At 41.9% G+C, this 20,300-nt stretch overlaps 1 protein-coding gene across 1 annotated transcript in view; it reads right to left on the bottom strand.

The window, feature by feature from the left end:
- Positions 1 to 18,509: 18,509 nt before the first annotated feature.
- Positions 18,510 to 20,300, bottom strand: part of acsf3 (acyl-CoA synthetase family member 3) — a 44,593-nt gene continuing 42,802 nt past the window's right edge. Inside the window, exon 11 of the transcript XR_014596401.1 lies at positions 18,510 to 18,521. The gene's annotated coding sequence lies outside the window, so the exon portion shown is untranslated. The remainder of the gene's footprint in view (positions 18,522 to 20,300) is intronic.

Below are 20,300 nucleotides of genomic sequence, written 5' to 3'. Positions count from 1 at the left end.
ATGTGTAATTAATATTTCAGTAAAATGCGAATAAAAAGTGTCTTAAAAAGTTTTATAAGAAATCTAAACTTCTAAAATCTAAAATTTAGCATTTTATATTTTATTCTATTATTAAAACAATTAATCACGCTGGCTATATCTAAGTATTTGCCATCACCAAATAGCCATTATTAGCATTGACAGCTGTTTAGCAGTTAGTCTCCGCCTGACAAGTCTGTCTCGTTACTCTCCAATAAGGAATCACTGTGGTGTCCAGTCTTCACTGAAGAAGTGCTGCTTCCTGTTATAGCCTCTTGTAAACAACACAATGGCCAAGCGATCATCATCATCATCATTATTATCATTATCATCATCATCATCATCATTACCCACTCCTGGCAAGAAATCACCTTTGGGAAAGAGAAAACCTAAATAAACCACCTTTAATTATCAAAATGACCGAAGATTACTATTATTATCAGATTAGATTATTATTTCTAAACGACTATAAAACTCTTCTACAATTACATCCAAAGGCGAAACCTCTATGAAACAATACTCTGGAAGTATCATATGCATCCATTTTCTAGTTGCCCATTGTAAAAAGTTTCAACGATTTGACTATTTCTGTTTTTGAAAAACTGAAAAACAGCAGATGGTGTCGATCTCAGAGCTAAAATTGTTCAGTGAATTCAGTCAAATCGGTTTGATCAGTTCACAATATTAATACAAATATCTCTCACACTCTCCAGGCTCCACTCAACAGCACAACGCACTCTCCTGTTTAAGTCTTAAGGGGCTTAGGAGTCGTTTTCTTCTTAAATCCCTCTTGTCTAGTTCAACCTTGTAATGTCCTGAGGTCGCATACGTAACCTCCCTGTCCAGTGCTGCAATGTGTTGTGCCCTCACACATTCACAACATTCAGCCGGCTCGCTTTGATCTGCGGCTATTTTGGACGCAAGTGTCAGAGCAGAGGAGATGGAGATGTATGGAGCTCGATGGGAGACGTCAGATCAGAGATGGACACGTCTGTGATGCTGAAAGTTTGACTGAAAACCGTCAAGTTTTAGGAGGTGGCTGCTGTTTCCCACCATTGGTTGGTTGCTTGGTTAGATGCTCTCATGGGGGGAGTGAGAGTGGTGTGCAGGGCCGTTGTATAGGGGAGAAAGGTGATGATAATTCTAGGGGCCCAGCGCCCAGTGGGGCCCATAAAAAACCCCAGTAGTCTAATCTTTGTATGACTGATTTATTCTGCGTAAGACCCTGACTAATACTGTAAAAACTCAACATCTTTCCAAGAATATTTGTCTTATTTCTTGTCCAAATGTCTCATTTCTAGTCAAAACTAATCTCTTTCCACTTAAAATAAGACTCATTACCTAAAAATGTACTTGTTTTGAGATAATTTTCACTTAAATTCACAATAAAATAGAAAAATCTGCCAGTGAAAGTACGTTTTTTGTGCTTGTAATAAGGAAGAAAAACTTGCTCCACTATCAGATTTTTTCTACTTATTCCAAGTGAAAATATGCTTGAAAGAAGTAAAAAAAAGTGTCTAAAAACAAGCTACTTTTAATATGATATGTCTTATTTTAAGTATAATGAGATTTGTTTTGACTAGAAATTACATTTTGACTAGTAATAAGACAAATATTCTTGCTAAGATACTTGAGTTTTTGCAGTGTAATGCTGCATTAGCATCAAAACAAAGAAGGCTAAATAAAAAACGATAATACGTACGTAGTCTAAGAAAAAAAAAGGAAAAGTTAGGGGGAGAGGTCCACTTTAGTATTCTTTAAGGGGGCCCAGAATTCCTAGCAATGGCCCTGGTGGTGTGTTTGGCATTATGGGATGGATGGATATGTGAGGAGGGGGAATGAGAGTCCAGCTCCACTTTGAACACTCATCAACACGCTCTCAGCGAGTCTGCTCACAGGTCAACGGTCGATACGGATCTTTACAAAGTCAACAACTCTCTGCTTCTCTCTCACCATCGACGCCGACTCCTGTTAGAAAAACCAAAAGTGACGACCGACTTAGTCTGAACAACACAACCACACAAATGAAACTGTGTGTTATAGGCTATAGATGTATAAATACAACCGAGGCAGAGAGGTTGTTGATGATACAGTGGACAGAGCAGAGCAGTGAGAATAACCGAGTGTGTTGGCAGTGATGATTGTGCGTGCGGAGTGGAGTTGTGTGTCTGAATGCTTCCATGAGTCAGTGTGTGTGAGAGAGTCCGGGTATAAAGAGGAGATTTTACAGCACCTGTCTCTGTCATTTCAGCCAGAAGCAGTTGGCAGCAGCCACACTAATGTTTCGCTTCCTTCACCCCCTTTCAAACACACACACAGACACACACAAAGACATGCACACAGACATGCACACAGACATGCACACAATTCCCGGACAACAGTGTCTCTCATACCAGAGCACATGCAGATATTCCATGTGGTGCTAGAAGAGAATCACTTCTCCACTGAGTCGTAACGGTCAATGTTTTGTGTTACAGAGTTTCAGGTGTGTTTCTTATAAAAGTGGTGGTGAGTCCAAGGGCAAATAAAGTTTAACAGTTGAACCAATTAAAATCTTGCTCAGATTATTTTCTACAGAGTCAGAGACAGAGCTTTGCTGCCCACTGTTGGCAGAAACAACAGCTTACAACAACTCAGAAAGAGTTGACGAGCATGTGACCTGTGTTAAATATTAGTTATGCATCTAAATCTGCAGAGTGATGCTGCGTTGAGGAGACAGATGTGTTTTGTCTCTGTGTGATGGTTCGTTGTACGACTTTTAAACGTTGTATTTGGCTGTTGACTGTTCACTGTTGTGTTGTGTCAGAGAGCTTGAAAATATTATAATTGTTGTGTTTGAATAAGAGTGTTTAAGTCAAACGGCCAAATGTGGACTATTGGGCAACTATTTTGGTGTTTTGCATCTCTCAATTGGCTGATAGCCTGGGTGTACACTGTAAAAAAAAAAAAGGTTATAACCAAACATGTTAAATATAGTGATTCTACTCAAGTTACTGCACTTTGTCCTTTATTATAACAAGCGCCATATGTAATTAGAGATGAATTACTGTAATTTTACATTGATTTGTATGTAATTTAAGAAAATAACATTTTATTTTAAAAATGAGGAATACATTTTATTTCATCATTATTGGTATGATGCTTAAAATAAAAGCTGAGCTGTTAATTCACAGATGATGTCTGTAATTTTACAGGTTTTTTAAACACTAGTTTAAACAACTGAAATACACTGTAAAAAAAATTATGTTCTGTAAAATTAGGACTTTTTTTTTTTACAGTGTAGGGTGCAGCTTTATTCTCTGTTTACATATAAAACCAGCAGATTGTAAGAAGTATTTTAATCTGATTTCACCTTTAAGTGTTGCTGATGTTGTTGGCGGCCAAAAGGATAAATAGCCAAAAGGTCAGAAGAAAGGCACTTAGCCTGTTAACTATGAGGCTATTAATAGAGTAATTTACCACATCAGCTGACAAAAGAAACTACATACGGCTCTCACAACACGTGGACTTCATTAACATGCGAGTTGATTATATACAGTGCAGGACAGAAGACGACATGCAGAGGCAACATTTGCTCGTTGCACCACATGTCTCAACTCTGAATTACTGAAGACTATCAGCCCCAGTAAAAACCCCATGAAATGAGATCACGCGTTTCAAAGGCTTGTTCGTGCAGCGTCCCACTGAGGAAAGAATAGAGAAGCTGTAGTCGAGTTACTGGGAAAAAAAAATATTCTTGTGAACACACAGGTGGCTCGAAGCCCCACTGATCGGGAAATAAGAAACCAAATCTGGTAGCTGTCTGGCTCACCAGGCGGACGGTAACTCTATTAATGATGAATACTGGGAGGAAACCTGTACCAGTGACAGGTACAGTGGTGAACCATCTGGAGATTTACTGTGGATGATTTTTGCATGTCTTTTAAGAATCATAGTTTAATTAATGGAAATTTGTGGGAAATATAATGAAACTTTTATTCCCTTATGAGAGAAAAATCCTTTAATAAACTACTTCTTTAAAGGTTGATTAGACTTTTAGAATTAGTTCAACAAGGCATCTTCATATCAATGTGTAGTATTTATTGAATTATGTAATTTAATATATGGATATTTAAGTGTATTTAGATGCTCTATTTGCTTGATCTCTGTCTGTGATTCCATCAAATCTTTTGTTACTAAATCATTAGTTCATGCCGGTCAAACAACTTTTTGCTCAGTGAGAACTTAAACTTGAAAACAGCTTCTACAAGAAAACTCATGTAACTCAGTTTATTAATTACTTTAATTGAGGGTTAGGGTTATCATTAGGGTTATTCTTGGCTTCTTTGCCGCTTCAACAGAAAATCAATTCCATAGCAAACAAAGTATAAAAGCCTTTATGTGAGCAGCTTATTAGGCCAAAGCCCTGACACCCTTCAAATATAATTTGTGCATAACGCAGTTGTGAATATCGCCTTCACAAATTGGCTGCCAATAGCTCAAGTTGGAGGTTTGCAAGTTGAAGAAAGAAGAAAAATGCAAAGAGTATCTTACATTAACAAATATACAGAACAAATATAGAAACTATCTGGTTATATCTTTTTGAAATCTCACCTTTTTTTTCACTTGTAATAAATGATTGACAATAAATGTTGCATGAAAAAACAAACAAAACAAAAATATGGTAATAGGTTTTATCTATCTCAGCAGAACAAGGAAGATTGAATTACACATTTTACAACTGATTGGACACATTCATATTTTGAACTGCTGTGACTTTGTTGGCCTGCAGGGGGCAGTGTTAGACCACGTAAGTGTTCAGCGGTGGCGGCAAGCCCCATGGAGACATAGAGCAGATTGGAAACTTACTAGACTTAAAGGTTTGTCTAATAATAAGAGAGAATCTGTCTGGAGAAAAACAAATAATGACCCTGAGGAAGGAGAGAAAAATATTGAACGGAAAAAGAGCAGAGAGCGACTCACAGTGTGACCATCAGCTTTTAAAAGAGTAGTTTGTTCATCAAGATAACACAAAAGAGCCTGGCAGCATTCATGACTATAACACAACACACCACACACACACATAAACACACACTATAACAACCTGTACATTAAAGACAACTAGTCTGTTCACTGTGAAAGTCCCTGAACATGAACAAAGCTCATTTACAAACCTGTGATTTCTTTGTCAGTGCAGAAAAACAGTGACTCCGAACAACAATAACAGTAACAACAATGCAACATTTCTAAAGGCAGCAGTGAGGGGAGGTGTGTGTGTGTGTGTGTGTGTGTGTGTGTGTGTGTGTGTGTGTGTGTGTGTGTGTGTGTGTGTGTGTGTGTGTGTGTGTGTGTGAGTAGGGGGAGGTGGGGGGTGGAGGTGGTGGTGTCTATGGGTTACTGCAGCGCTGCCTTCGCCCTCGTCAGCCTCCACCAGGGTGGGTTTTTGCCAATTAGAGGCAACACATATGACACACTTGACTCCCCCGCTTGAACCATGGCTGGAGATAATAGGCCTCTTCCTGCAGCTCAATCGATGACATACTGTCCCAAGGTTGATGTCTGCCTCGCTACACACACACACATATATACAGACAACACACATCCACATGCTTTCTCTTCCTTTCTCTCCTCTCTCTACCTTTTATCTGTCAGAGAGTAAAATGTCAGCTTTTTGTTTCTTACACAGAAACACACAAGGTACACACACAGGTACACACTTGCAAACACATGCACACTCACATTTCTCCTCTCTTTCTTCTCTCCCTGTTTTTCCAACAATAAAGAAAGGCTTCCAACAAGAAGAACGCACGCTGAGATAAGACACTTTTTGCAATTTCTCTGCAGTGATGTGTTCATATATAACTAATGCATCTGTTAAGCGTGTTCATAAGTCGAGCTAAGCCCACAGGGGTCGTCTGGGGCTCTGTGAGGGCACCTGAGTCATGGGGCTTACAGACATTATGGTAATGGATATCTGCTGTGTACTGTAATAGGCAGACGGCTTGCGTGAACTCGCTTCTCAGTTACAGGTCTCGACGTCGTGGTTTTCTGACTTGCATCTCGATTCGGTCGTTAAGACCTCGACTGTCGATACAGCTGGGTCATAGCTGGCTAAGCAGAAGCACAAACATTGTATCAGGGGGCGAATTCACAAAGCTCTGTGTGATACAAATCCACCTGTGTCACATCATCCCCTCAGCGCTGAGCCGGTAATGGATAGAAGAGGAGGAGGAGGAGAGAGACAGAGAGAGAGAGTTGGGGAGATGATGCTGCTCTTTGCATTGCTGGAAGAAGGGATGGATGGATGGAGGAGAAGCAGCTGATGGATGGAGAAGAGTGGAGGAAGGCCTCTGCATGGCTTTTTTTGGATGGCGGGGGTAGAACTGAGGGGAGGGGTGGACGGGGACGGGAGGCGGGTGACAGTTATGTGCGTGCGTGAGCCTAATCTGCCTCCATCAGCTGTCAGAGTTGGGGATGTCAGGGCTACCGAGGCTCCTGGTCCTCCCTCCCTCCCTCTTTCCCTCTCTTCCTCTCTCTCTTTCTGTCTGTCCCTCCCTCTCTTCACTGGCAATGTCATGTTGTCAGCCCACATATGCTTGTCTGCAGTGGAGGGGGGAGGGGTGGGGGGTGGGGGGTCGGGTGGTGGAGGAGACATAGGCACATGGGCAGCCTCCGTCTTTTTCCTGTCGCTGTCGACACTTGTCTTATTGCCTGTGTGCCGCCGCCGCCGTTGTTCCTTTTTAACCCCTTCAGCTCCCCCTCTTCTCTCTCCCTCCTCCCTCCGTCTCTGTGAGTCAAAACTCACAATCCCTCGGTTTTTACCTCTGATTTTATCGCTCTCTCTTTTTTTTTTTGTTCACTTGACATCCACAGACTCTTTAATTTAGGCAGCAGGGTGGTGTATTGAGCACGGGGTCTTGTCCTTCAGAGGATTCGTACCCAGCGGTGATGCTGCTCTTCAGCTGATCCTGAGCTCTGACCTCCCAGTGCTGGGAGGAAGAGGGAGAGGGAGAGGGAGAGGGAGAGGGAGGGGGCCTCACTACAGGGTGATTGTGTACTAGTTTCTGGTCCTCACAACATTAAAAGAAAAAAAAAAAAAACAGTGACATGTCTCAAGGGTCGGTGCAGCGGTGGCTCTTTTGATATGTTACCATTACATTCAAGTCAAGGGAGCTAAAAGATCGGTAACACTTTCAGAAAAGATGTAAAATCACATGCTCTTAGATTGTAAATTAGATCTTTTGGTAACACTTTATAATGAATACACACTATTAAGCATTAAATACTGAATTCATCATTTATAACACATGAATACTCATGAGTAACTGTACTTACTAATGACTATAACTCTAACACAGTTAAACATGTTTTACTCATCACTGATAAGCACAAACTGTATTTATAAACTACTAATGAGTATTTTTATGTTATAAATGAAGAATTCAGTATTTATTAATGCTTAACTAATGCTTGATAGTGTGTACTTATACTTATTATAAAGTGTTACCAAAATATCTAATTTACAATCTATGAGCATGTGATTTTACATCTTTTCTGAAGTTTTTTTTTTTTCTTTAAAAGTCAATGTTAGGGGGCAAAAAAATTCTCATCTCATCTCAGTCAAAACAATTTATAAAGGGTTACTGACTATAAATACATTTTTTAGATCAAAATAAGTTTTTTACACAAACAACCTGACATCATCTGAAACATCTGAACACTGATAGTCGTTGTAACCATCAGTGTGAACTGTGAGAATAAATTAATGAACCAGCATCACTGGCTTCTCCTCTTGGACTCATGTGTCCTGAGCAGCGAGCGGTCCATATGCAAAGACAGCAGTCAAGCAGTCAAGCGTTTATATCTATATGGGTAACAGTGCTCTTGCCCCAGTGACCTGCCCCTGGCACCTGCCACAGGGGACTGTGGGACTACCTGTCAATCAAACTCCCTCCTCCTCCTCCTCCTCTCTTTCTTAGGGCTCGTGCTGCAAGTCTTGGCGAACTCATTACATGCCACCCCCCCTCACCCCCTACCCTCCCCTCCCTCCCCCGCCATCTCCCTGTTTCCACACAAAGATGATATCTCTATACGTGCCCACCAGAGCGCTGCACCGCCCTGTCTCAGCGTGCATGTTGCATGTTAACTATATAAATCCCCTGTACTAACTGTACAGTAGCGATGTGTGTGCATGAATGGATTTTTGTCCTGTAGCATATTCACCTACGGGCTGCAGTTGTGAATTCTTACTGAGCTGCTACACAACCCTGTTGGAGAAAAAAGAGATTTCTATTCTGCAGGATATTAATGCAGAGCAGCTTTAACAAGGAGCAGGTCAAGTCTCACATTAAAGCCTCTGCAGACTACTACTTGTGAAAAGACTGATTTGAGTTAGAGAATTAGAGTGGCTGTGTTAACCTCCGTGCATAGAAACTGGGAGAACGTCTAGGTCAGGCCGAAAGGTATTCTTAATTAATGTTAATATTTAGCCTCAGCAACAACATGCATGATTCATAAAAAATCTGATCAATGACATGAAGCTTTCATGAGGTAGCTCTGGTGCAGTTTATATTAAAGTTTCACCACCGCACCTGCACGCAAACACTGAAAAACACACACACAAATGTTGCTCAATGAAAACACTCTCTGTCACACACCGACACAAATGCACACAACTGCATGCACACACACCCCTCCTGGCTATGAGTACCCTTGCCCCAAGTGCTCCCTTGCTGCAGTCTCCATATCAGGCAGGGAGACAGTCTGAGTGCTTTATGTTTGCTGTAACACAGAGTCATCACTGTCAGAGCCATTGATTTGTCAACAACATAGTGATACACTGTAGATGGATAATGGCCCATCTTGTGCACAGTTGCTGCATTTTTCTGGACAGCCGAGGAGCATCTGTTGTTGTTGTTGTTTTTTCTTCTTTCCTCTCTTTCCGTCCTGCTCCTCCTCTTAAACCTCCCTCTGCCCACCACCACCACCGTCCACCCTCCTCCTCCTCCTCCTCCACCACCACATCCTTGCAGTTTGAAAACAATAAAAGAAAAGCAATGTGTCTTGTTCAGCTACTAAATAGCTGTCTGGTTTGTGTCTCCTGAGGTGGTTGCACATCAGTGGCTGGCCCATCTATCAGACCAATGCACGGCCCTCAAACCTCCAGGTATAAAGATGATAAATACCCCACCTACTGAAAAGGGCATGGAAAAAGATGGATGGATATGGAAAAGGAGGGACAGTTACATATATCGAAATGGAGTGACTGTGGGAGGGGGATAAAAAAAAGTGGGGAATTGAAAGAGAAAAATGGGAAAGAAATCAAGATGAAAGAAATCGAGGAACAGGAAAGAAGACAGAGAAAGAAGAACCATTGTAAGTGATTATCCAGAGATTTAAAGGTAATTTATTTTACAGGTCTGTTCCTGAGAATTTCTTCAAAGTTTCCTGAAAAGAACAACCAGGCGGTTCAGAGGCAGGTATTTTATTTTATAATCTATAAATTAAAGCAGATATCAGTGGAATGTTTTTGTTAATATAAGTCCTAAATAGTCCTATTTTCCGTCAGCAATCACTTACATGAAGTATTTCAGCCTAAACACGAGTCTCTCCGTCACTCTGCTCTGCTGTAACCCGAGGAGAAAATTTTCCTTGTGGGATACAAGTGTTATCCAATGAGGAGAGAGAACGGCATGAAGGGCTGTGTGTGCAGCCAAGGGATGCGCGTGAATGTGGTGACGTAGCACGAGGACCAATTGATGCCTGACAAGGGCGGGGGCTGCTAACTCATGGTGCGTTCAAAGAAACTCGTACTTTGTGTTTTTCCTTCCTGTGAAGTCATACCAGTTCGATCTGGTACGAGTTCACGGGTCGGAAGTTACGAGTGGCCGTTATAGGGAACTTTCACAGACAACAGGATGGTAAAAACACGAGCTACGGGTTACCTGGAACGCTACCAAGTCGTAGTTGTGACTTGAAGCTGTAACTTACGGTTTCAAAAGCCTGCCTTGAACGCAGCATTAGCCGAAACGGCCGCGAAGCTGATATCTGCTTTAATTAGTTGGGTTCATTTTTGTCTTTTCATTGAGACTCTGATGAATATCTGTTTCTCATCCCAGGCGGTGTTAGCTTAGCATATATACTTTATCTAACCTGTGAATATCACACTACCAAAGTGGATGCTTCTTTCCACAAAACGTCTTGGGTGATTTTTTTTTCTGCAAATAAAGTGTAATTTACAGACTCCCATTAAAACTCAGATCTTACTTAAAGATTATAGTTACTGTGAAATATTTGCAGGAATTTTAATATAGTTTGCTCATATATGACCTTTGATGACGGTGTGAACTGGGAACAATTTGAATTTTAATCTTGCAGAAGTAACATTTTAAAATGCAAACTACAAAAGCTAAAAAGCTTTGGTCAGGTCGGCATGACCAGGTATTTCCCTCTTACTCTAATCTGTATAGTGTCCTGAATTTTAAACACATTTTCATCCATGTACCTGAGTAGAACAAAGTCATACTTTTACAAAGGACTGGCAGTTTAAACAAATGATTTAATAATATATTAATTGTGTTAAGTGTGATACATCTTTTGGGTCTTTTTTAAAAAACAGTTATGTCTGTGACTTCATGTAATTTAGCTGATTGCTTTCAGTGCTGCAGATTTTCCCTTGCAACCACTTTATAGCTAAGACAGTTTTTTAAATGTGTAGCCAAGTTTAGTAAATCACTAGCTTGAAGCTAGCTAGCAGCACTAAGAACTTAAGAAGGGCAGAGTAAGTTGTGAAGAGCTGATACAACACAGTCCAGGCTCCCTGTTCTCATCCCCTATTCCCTCCTCTGTTTGATTAAACAGTACTCTCCCTCCTTATCGGGGCTGTCGCTGCATGAAGGAGCTATCTGCTGTGTGACTGGCAGACTACTGCCTGCTGCCTCTGATAGCATTCCACTCTGGTTAGGTAAATAGGAACTTAACTGAACTGAGACAATTTAAACAGTCTAAATGTAAGGAGATTAAAACTGGCCAAACAGTGGCTGAGCACAGGGATGCATCACTGCTAGTTATGCACTGCCGCAGGAACGAGAAAACACACACGTACAAGGCGCACGCACACACACACATACACATTTCACAAAGTCAAACAGAAAGACATGAGCATCAGTGGCGCTCAGAAAAAGGCACAAAGAGCAAGAGGACACGTAGAGGCAGCCTTTAGTTGTTTTTGATGCCTTGGTGCCCTCTGACCTACAAAATCACTGTCTCTCACACACACACGCACACACACACACACGCACACACACACACACAAAGAGATACAAATGGCATGAGGCAGGCAAAGCAGGATGGACCTGGGGACAAATTTCCGCCTGGACGCCCTCGTATCTGAGCCAGTCCTGCCCTGCTCTGCCCACAGGCCTTCCCAGACTGGCCAGTCGACTGAGCGACCTACCCTGACTCTAACGCTGTGTGGCAGCGGGACCTAGAGACAGATGTTCCCTGCCACTGGCATGGTGCTGAAGAGGAGATGCTATCACACATGTGCACATAGTGTATGTAGCATGCATGTGTCTATGAAGACCGAAGGGACAGGGAGACAGAGATGGTGGGAGGAAGGAAGGAAGAGGAGCAGCACAGGGGTGGGTGGGGGAGGGTGGGGAGGGGGGTTGTAAAAGGAGAAATAAATCAAGTCAAAGCCATTCGTGGCAATGGCTGCTGCAGTGTCATTAGGAATCCCGTCACGCAGCAGCTTCTCAGAGCAGTCAGCAGACAGGTTGACAGCAGGCCAAAGAGGAATTTTAATTTTTCCCCCCTGTCTCGCAGCTCCCACCTCAGATACATTTCCTAAACCACTGGCTCACTCTGCCAGCAGCGGTCCTCCTCACACTCATCCTCACCACTATGATCCCCCCCACACACACACAACCCTCTGTATCATAATAACGCATGTTGGCTGCAAAAATGTGGTTCAATCGTCAAAAAAGTTTGAATGAAAAGTGACAAATAAACCACAGATCATCTTGGTTGGAGTGCAGCACATCTGCTGATACTAGATCAGTGGTTCCCAACCTTTTTTCCTTGAAGCCCCCCCTTGCTTTTGTTGAAGACAAGCCTTTTTATTCTATTTCGTTCCATCTTATTTTATTTTGTTCTATTTTTATTTTGTCTTTCTGTCCATTTTCCTTTGTTGTGTCATAATTGTTAACCAGTCCCTATAAGCAGGTAGTTTGTAGGTTTTTGTTCCTTTTGTCTTTCTTTATACATGATTTCGATTATCGAATTGAGTGTATTATTGGGATTTTAAAATTTCAATACACACAAATATAATTTTGATAACCTCACAACCTCAGAACAGACAAAGCCCTGAAATAACCAATGTACTGGATAACAATGATTTAAGATTATTTTTTAAAACATGTCTCTATTTTATTAAAGTATCGATTATTTACTAAAATGACTCGTTATCTCCAGCAACATTTTTACAGTGCAGCTCTGTCCTCTTGAAAAATCAGGGGGTATAAACACACACAGAGCTGGTGTTACATGGTGATGGTGTAATTTACACTTTTTCCTCTTTTTCTCAGCCTGCCACTGCGCCAGTGTGCGAAATGATTCTCTAACATTTCCTCAGAAAATGGTTAACATGTGCGAAGCCGCCCTTTTTCAGATGTGAACTGTAAATGATAAAATCACAGCGTAAACACGTCCACGTCACAGATACAGAGTTTTTACTAATTCTTTTTTTTTTTTTTTTTTTAGAAATCACCAAACGTGCAACTCTGAATGTTGTAAAGCAAAAAACAACCCACACATGAAATAACTTAAGTAATGATAAGACACAACTAAGGTTGAAATCATTCACTCCGTTACATTACAGATTGAATTATATGGTGCAATCGACCTGTCACGTGTATAACATCTCCTATAGAAGTGGTGTAGCAGATAAAGTGAAATAGATACATTATGGATCTGGAAACCAACAGATCAAATCAGCGTTGTGCAGCACAAACACACACATAGACATGTTGTGTGTGTGTGTGTGTGTGGGTCTGTGGTTGCTAGAGGAGGAGGAGGAGGAGGAGGAGGAGGAGGAGGAGGATGTAGTAATAATAATAACGCTGGCCGGGCTGAGCAGGGCAGAGTAATGCTGCACATTTCTCCTCACAGCTGCCACTTTAATGAGCAGACAAAATGGCCACCGTTGAATAATTAATATGCGGGTCCATTAACAAGGCATTAGAATGCATTCTATCTCTTATTGATTTTTTTCTCTGACTTTTTTCTTTTTTTTTAAGTTGAAAACTTTTACTCCATCCGTACAGACCACTCTGCATCCAGCGGATGGAGCGAGTGAAATATGGCTGCTGCTGTTTAAATGTCAGCTTTGTAATTACACATGGAGCCACGAGCCGGGCTATCCCCCGGCCTCAGGGCCTCTGATTTATGGTCAGGGCCCCGATGGTAACAGCACAGACACACACACACATACACACACACATACACAGACAAAACGCTTTCACACATTAAACATCCTCCTCACACACACTCACATGTACACACACCAAAGCTAAACTCAGATTACACACCTTTAGCCAGTCTACCCATCAGGATTATGCTTTGGAAACAAAATAATGAGTACGGTCATGGTCAGTCTGCTGTTTATTTCCAGGGGACAGCTTGACCCTTTAATTCACACTTCAAAACCATATTTTGTCCTGTCTCAGTCTCTTTTTTTGTTGAATAATGCATGTGTATCTATTATGTCAGGTTTGTATGTAACAGTGACAGAGTGAAGCTGATGCATTATAAACATGACATATAAAGAAAAGGTGACATTTAAAAACATCAAGACATTCTGAAAATAACATTTTTCTGTCTGTTCTTTTTTTTTTTTAAATCTATAAGTGGAAAGAAGAAGTTAATTTTCAACAAAAACATATTTTTGGGTGGATTTATTATTGTCAGTCATATGTTGTTGTTGTTATCTGCAGCTAAATCTGTGACTCTTAAACGGTAACGAAGAGCTTTGACTTGAGTACTGTACTTTTTTATTATTTTTGAGGGCACTTTATGACTTGGATTCCACTACGCTTTTTGACTCCACTACATTTCTATGAAGTACATGTGACTTTGAAGCAGAGTTTTTAGTCAGAGTAATGAATTTTCTTTCATTTTCTTTTTCTTTTATTTTTCACTGTCAGTCACGTTTGAGTCGTTTGTCAAATCCGATGAGTTCCTTGCTTTTTAAATGTAAGGATTTGTTTTCTATGTTTTTAAAAAATATTGTATAATTTAAACATAATTAGGTTTTGAACCGTTGGTTTGGACAAGAGCAGCAGCGAGAAAAAGTCAGCTTGGACTCTGATGTGCACGTCTCTGACATTCAATCAATAAATCTACAAGTAATCAAAAGCTTCATCATTAATGAAAATGATCGCACACCTTCATCTTTTACCACTGCATCAAATCAGAAAGAGATAGTGGAGCGTCACTCCTCTACATCCAAGTATCTGTTACACTTATTTGAAGTATAACCTCTCCGCCCCCGCGCCCCCTCTCTTTCCTCCTCCCGGCGCTTTTTTGCTCAGCGGTCTAACACACTCTAGTGGCATGTGGGACACCCTGGTTCGATACACCCTCCCGTACGCACTCCGCCCATCAGTCAGATCCTAGGCACAGATACCTGCTGGGAAAAACCAATCTATATCTGGACGAATGGAGGAGGAGAGGCAAGGCCAGATCAATGTACAGATATTGATACACGCAGCCATGCAAGGAGACTACACTCACTCCGAGCTCATTCTCTCTCTCACTGAAAAAGATTAGGATTCGAGATGAACTGCTGAGTAAGGTGTGTGTATGTGTGTGTGTGTGTGTGTAGATGACAAAAGAGACATTGTAACACACTGGCAGATACTACAGATAGAGCAGAGGAGAGAGAGGAGAGGAGTGGAGAGTAGCAGAGACACAGATTACCACCACAGAGCTCAGTAATGGTGTGAGGGGAGCACGTCAATAATAAATACCTCCCATTACACCACGGTGGACGGCCGCAGCAGCCTGTACAGCACACAACACCTGCTGACTCCCTGATCTACCTCAAATTACAATGATGCTCTCACACTGAGCCCCTGTGTGTACGACATACACTACTGACTGCATCAAACGCATGCAAGACGGCCATGCACACACAGACACATGCATAAAATCACACGTGCGGCTGCTGCAGCGCTCACTTCATTTTCCAGCACAGTACAGAGGTTGAACGTCAGGGTTTGATCCCCTCTGACGACTCCCTGCTAGGATCTGGGTTTTTTTTTTTTTTTTTTTTTTGTGTGTAATGCTCCCTCTCCTCCCTCCCTCCCTTCCTCTCTTCAAAGAGACGAGGCTTGACATCCAGGTGTTTTATAGTATTTGTGGCTCTGATCATCCATCAAGCCGATCGATCACTCTCCCAGCAGCTTTTATTAATGATCTTGTCAGCCGGCCCGCTCTTGGGTGCAGCCGCTTGTCCAGAATGATAGATCATTAGCTAGTCTGCCTGCTATTTATTCTCTCATGACCTTGTCTCTCTCCATTGTTGAGTGGGCCGAGTTATGAGAGCTAGAACATGATAATTCAGTATTGATTCTGTTTTTTTTTTTATGTTTGTTTTTTTTTTTACCAAAAAGTTTTTAAGAGCTGTGTTCAACTGCAAAAACACAGATAGTGGCGGAGAAGCATTCATTTAAATATTAGTAGCAATGTCAGACTTCAGATTAACATCATATTTCTTTATAATACACGATCCTGAATCACCCTCTGAAGTGTGCTAATGCTGAAGTGTAATGTAGCTTAAAATAAAAACATTCAAACTAAATACAAATACATTAAAGGGATAGTTCAACATTTTGGCAGATTGGCCCATTGCCATAATCCTATAGTCATAGCAGTAGGTTTGTTACCTTTAATTATCGGTGCAAGCTATTTTTAGAACGGCGGAGCAGAGCTGCTCAGAGCTACGCTACTGGTTTCCCTCATCAAACTCATCAAATACACAATCCAACAACTCCAAAACACTCTGGTGGACAAGTTGTGACCTGCACATTCACCACGCTATGAGATAATAACGGAACGTTATGAGACAGAGTTGTTTTAGAGGTAAATTCATGCAAAACTGCTGATACCCATTCCCGTCGAGGGCAGTTTTCCGGCAAGCAGTCTCTGCATTTACCTTGAAAACAACTCTGTCTCATAACGTTCTGTTATTATCTCATAGCATGGTGAATGTGCAGGTCACAACTTGTCCACCAGAGCGTTTTGGAGTTGTTAGATTGTTAGATTGTGTATTTGATGAGTTTGATGTGGGAAACGGCGGAGCAGCTTGCGGCTCTGCTCCGCCGTTCTAAAAATAGTTTGCACCGACAATTAACGGTAACGAACCTACTGCTATGACTATAGGGATTATGGCAATTGGCCAAAATGTTGAACTACTACTACTACTATGTTGTACTTGGCTATAGCAATTGAGTAAAGGGATTACTGAGTATTTAGTTACTTTCTGGACAAAGAAGTCATGCATGTTGTGCAACATCACAGGCAGTGAGACAAACATAATAAAGAGATAGTAATGAGGGACAGAGAGTGGAAGAAAAAAAAAAACAGAGAGAAATAGATAGAGGGAAAAAGGTCAAGAGAGAAAAAGGCCAAGATGAAACAGAGAGCGAGTCAGCAGGAGTTTCACAGGAACGACGCCTGAGGCCGAGCCAGTGAGGTGTAAGCAGCTTTAGAATAAACATGAGCTCCATGTAAACAACAACCTGCCACTACAAGCATTGGTTACGCACCCACACAGACCTGCTGGGGTTCTGGATTCACTGATGTGCGTTTGAATGTGTGTGTGTGTGTGTGTATGCTGTATACTCAGGGTGTCCCTGGGGCTCAAGAGCCTTGCCTGTCATCCTCCAATCACTCCTCCTTCTACCCACTTACATGCATAAAGCCTGTCATGTTGATCAAGTGGCCGCAGGCCCGAAGCCTTTTGTGATTGTCAAAAGTGTGCACATGTGAAAGTTGGAACTGCTGCAGCTTGATTTTCTGTTTTTTATGCAGTGTTCAATGGACCAGCAGTGTGCGAGCGCTGCTGCCTTGAAACCGGGAGGGTTGCATTGTGTGTCTGCGGCTTATTACTTCAGTCTGACCTGTTTATTATGCATTCGGTGTTCAAAGAGAAGAGGGATGAACTTTTTTTCCTCCTCCAGAATCATTCATGATGGACGGCTTTCATGTTCGCAGCAGAGTGACGGGCCGACGGAGACGTCTGAGGAGTCAGAGTGACAGGGGATGAGTTTCAAAGTAACACTATGATCAAATTCAAAACCTCCTTGTGCAGACAGGCGGCGCATAACTACAGAGTTAATCTCTTTGCATTGGCTGCACGGTGAAATTTAAACATCAAATGTTGATTATTACACATCAGACCTTACACAGTGAGGCCGCCAAACACACCTTTGAAATAGTGACATCAAATCTAACTAGTGTCCCAGAGCCAGGCTCAAAATAAAGGGTCATGCTGCCGAGCAAACAGAGACACTTATATTTTGCTGAAGGAATTATTCGATAATTAGATGAGAAGATTGACACCACTCTCATGTCTGAATAATAAATATGAAGTGTAACTTAGCAACAAGACAGGAAACAGGGGAGACAGTGCTCACAGCATCTTTACAGTTCACTCATGTTTTTTTTTTTTTTTTTTAATCTGTACAAATGATGTAAAAAGATGTGATTCTACATTGTGTTTACTTTTTCTTTAGTGTCCCATCAGTTTGAATTCTTGTTGTTGTGCTTGTGCCACACCCAAACTGTGATGTCACGATGAATCTTTTGTTCTGAAGCACATTAGACACTTAAAGGGATAGTTCAACATTTTGGGAAATTGGCCCATTGCCATAATCCCTATAGTCATAGCAGTAGGTTCGTTACCTTTAATTGTCGGTGCAAGCTATTTTTAGAACGGCGGAGCAGAGCCATGAGCTGCTCAGAGCTACTTTAGAGGTAATTTCATGCAAAACCGCTGATGCGCGTTCCTGTCGGGGGCAGTTTTTCATCAAGCAGTCTCTGCATTTACCTCTAAAACAACTCTGTCTCATAACGTTCCGTTATTATCTCATAGCGTGGTGAATGTGCAGGTCACAACTTGTCCACCAGAGCGTTTTGGAGTTGTTGGATTGTGTATTTGATGAGTTTGATGAGGGAAACCAAGAAATCCTATTAGCCTCCGTAGCGTAGCTCTGAGCAGCTCACGGCTCTGCTCCGCTGTTCTAAAAATAGCTTGCACCGACAATTAAAGGTAACGAACCTACTCCTAGGACTATAGGGATAATGGAAATGGGCCAATCTGCCAAAATGTTGAACTACCCCTTTAATTAAATTAAGTTCATACCTGTCTTTGTGTCCTTTGATCTCTGTTTGTTACAACTTCACTGAAACTGCAGTGTCTGTCTGTCTGCTGTCTGCCACGTGCATGCTGGGAGAATATTCTGAAAGGGCGGATAGAGGAAATGAATCAATCATTGAATGAACTGGCCTTCAATCAGTTTGCCTGATATAATAATAAAAAAAAAAAACCTTTTGAAATCTAATATTGTTTCAATTCTTTACGAGCGTGCGGTGCCACCTGATTCCTGTTAGAACCTAATGAGTCCATTGTCTGAACAGGAAGTGAAATTATTCCGGAAAAACAAATATCATGTCGAAGACGGGCGACAAAGCAAAAAGAACACCAGCGCCGACATGACAGTATAAACTCTCCCATCATCTCTCTTTGTGACGCTGCTGCCTCTCTTTTAAAAGCTTCGCCCCCTCCACCCAAACTCTCTGCGGGTCTCAGACACATAAACAACCTCGCCGGTGTCCCCCATAACCCACTCTGCAGGACCCTGGGGCCCAATAAGCAGCCATCTACAGACAACTTCCTCCACCACGCTTCAGCAAACACAGCCGAGGAGTGTTTTAGTGTGTGTGTGTGTGTGTGTGTAAGAGAGAGAGAGAGAGAGGGAGAAAAAGGTGGAGGTAGTTCAAGGGCACGAGCACTCCATCAAGCTCGAGTCCAGGGAATATCCCCCAGCTTCCCCTCCCCCACTTGTGCACTGTAAAAACTCAAAATCTTTTCAAGAATATTTGTCTTATTTCTTGTCAAAATGTCTCAATTTTAATCAAAACTAATCTATTTCCACTTAAAATAAGACTCATCACCTAAAAATTAACTTGTTTTTAGATAATTTTCACTTGTTTCCAACAAATTTTCACTTGAAATAAGTAGGAAAATCTGCCAGTGAGAGTAAGTTTTTTGTGCTTGTAATAAGAAAGAAAAACTTGCTCCACAATCAGATTTTTCTACTTATTTCAAGTGAAAATATGCTTGAAAAGAGTAAAACGTGTCTAAAAACAAGATACTTTTTTTTAATGTGATGAGTCTTATTTTGACTAGAAATTACATTTTGACTAGAAATAAGACGAATATTCTTGGTAAGATTTTGAGTTTTTGCAGTGTGTTTACCAGGCGAACACTACAGCCCGTCCTGCCTGCCACTCCTGGAAACACACACACACACACATACACACACAGAGTACACTGCACTTATTACTCCACAGCGGCTCACCACTCTTCAGCTCTGATTTTGACCCCGTGCTGCTGGCTGCAGCCTCGGCGCGGCGGCCCCCGGCCCCCAGCCCTCCTGCCCGTGGCCCTGCTCGGCGCTCTGCTCTGGATCTGGCGTGGGTGGTTGGGTGGTTGGGTGGTTGGGTGGGGCGGCAGGGGGATTTGGGGGCACTGAAGCTGTCCTCTGGTGCTCCTGCAGCCCTGCCTGCTCATCCATCCTAGCCTGCCAGCCCACAGATCGATAGCTCTGCTCTCTTAATCAGGTCTCTGGTGACTGTGGGCGGACGAGTGTGTGTGTGTGTGTGTGTGTGTGTGTGTGTGTGCGTGTGGATACACAGGAGGCTGCACTTGTGTTTCTTTCCCATCCTCAGTTCTCTGGCTGTTCATCACGACTGTTTATCTCAACTGTATTTTAGTGCCTCCTTCTCTTTTTCCCTTCCTCCTTTATCTTCATATCCTTTGCATATCGCTTGTTCAAAACGCTCCACCGACCTCTCTCTGCATCCTCATTTCTTTCATCCCTTCCTCTATCAACTTTCTCTAGCCAGCTCTTGTCGAGGCTCCAATCTCTCTGACAGTCCTGCTTTATATTTTTCTCTCCTCTCTGTGCCTTTTTCTTTTCATCTCTTCATGCTCTCTCTGCTTTATTCTGGCTGCA

Source organism: Trachurus trachurus (genome assembly GCF_905171665.1).
Source record: "Trachurus trachurus genome assembly, chromosome: 3".
Classification (NCBI taxonomy): domain Eukaryota; kingdom Metazoa; phylum Chordata; class Actinopteri; order Carangiformes; family Carangidae; genus Trachurus; species Trachurus trachurus.
This window is presented reverse-complemented; position numbering and strand designations above follow the sequence as displayed.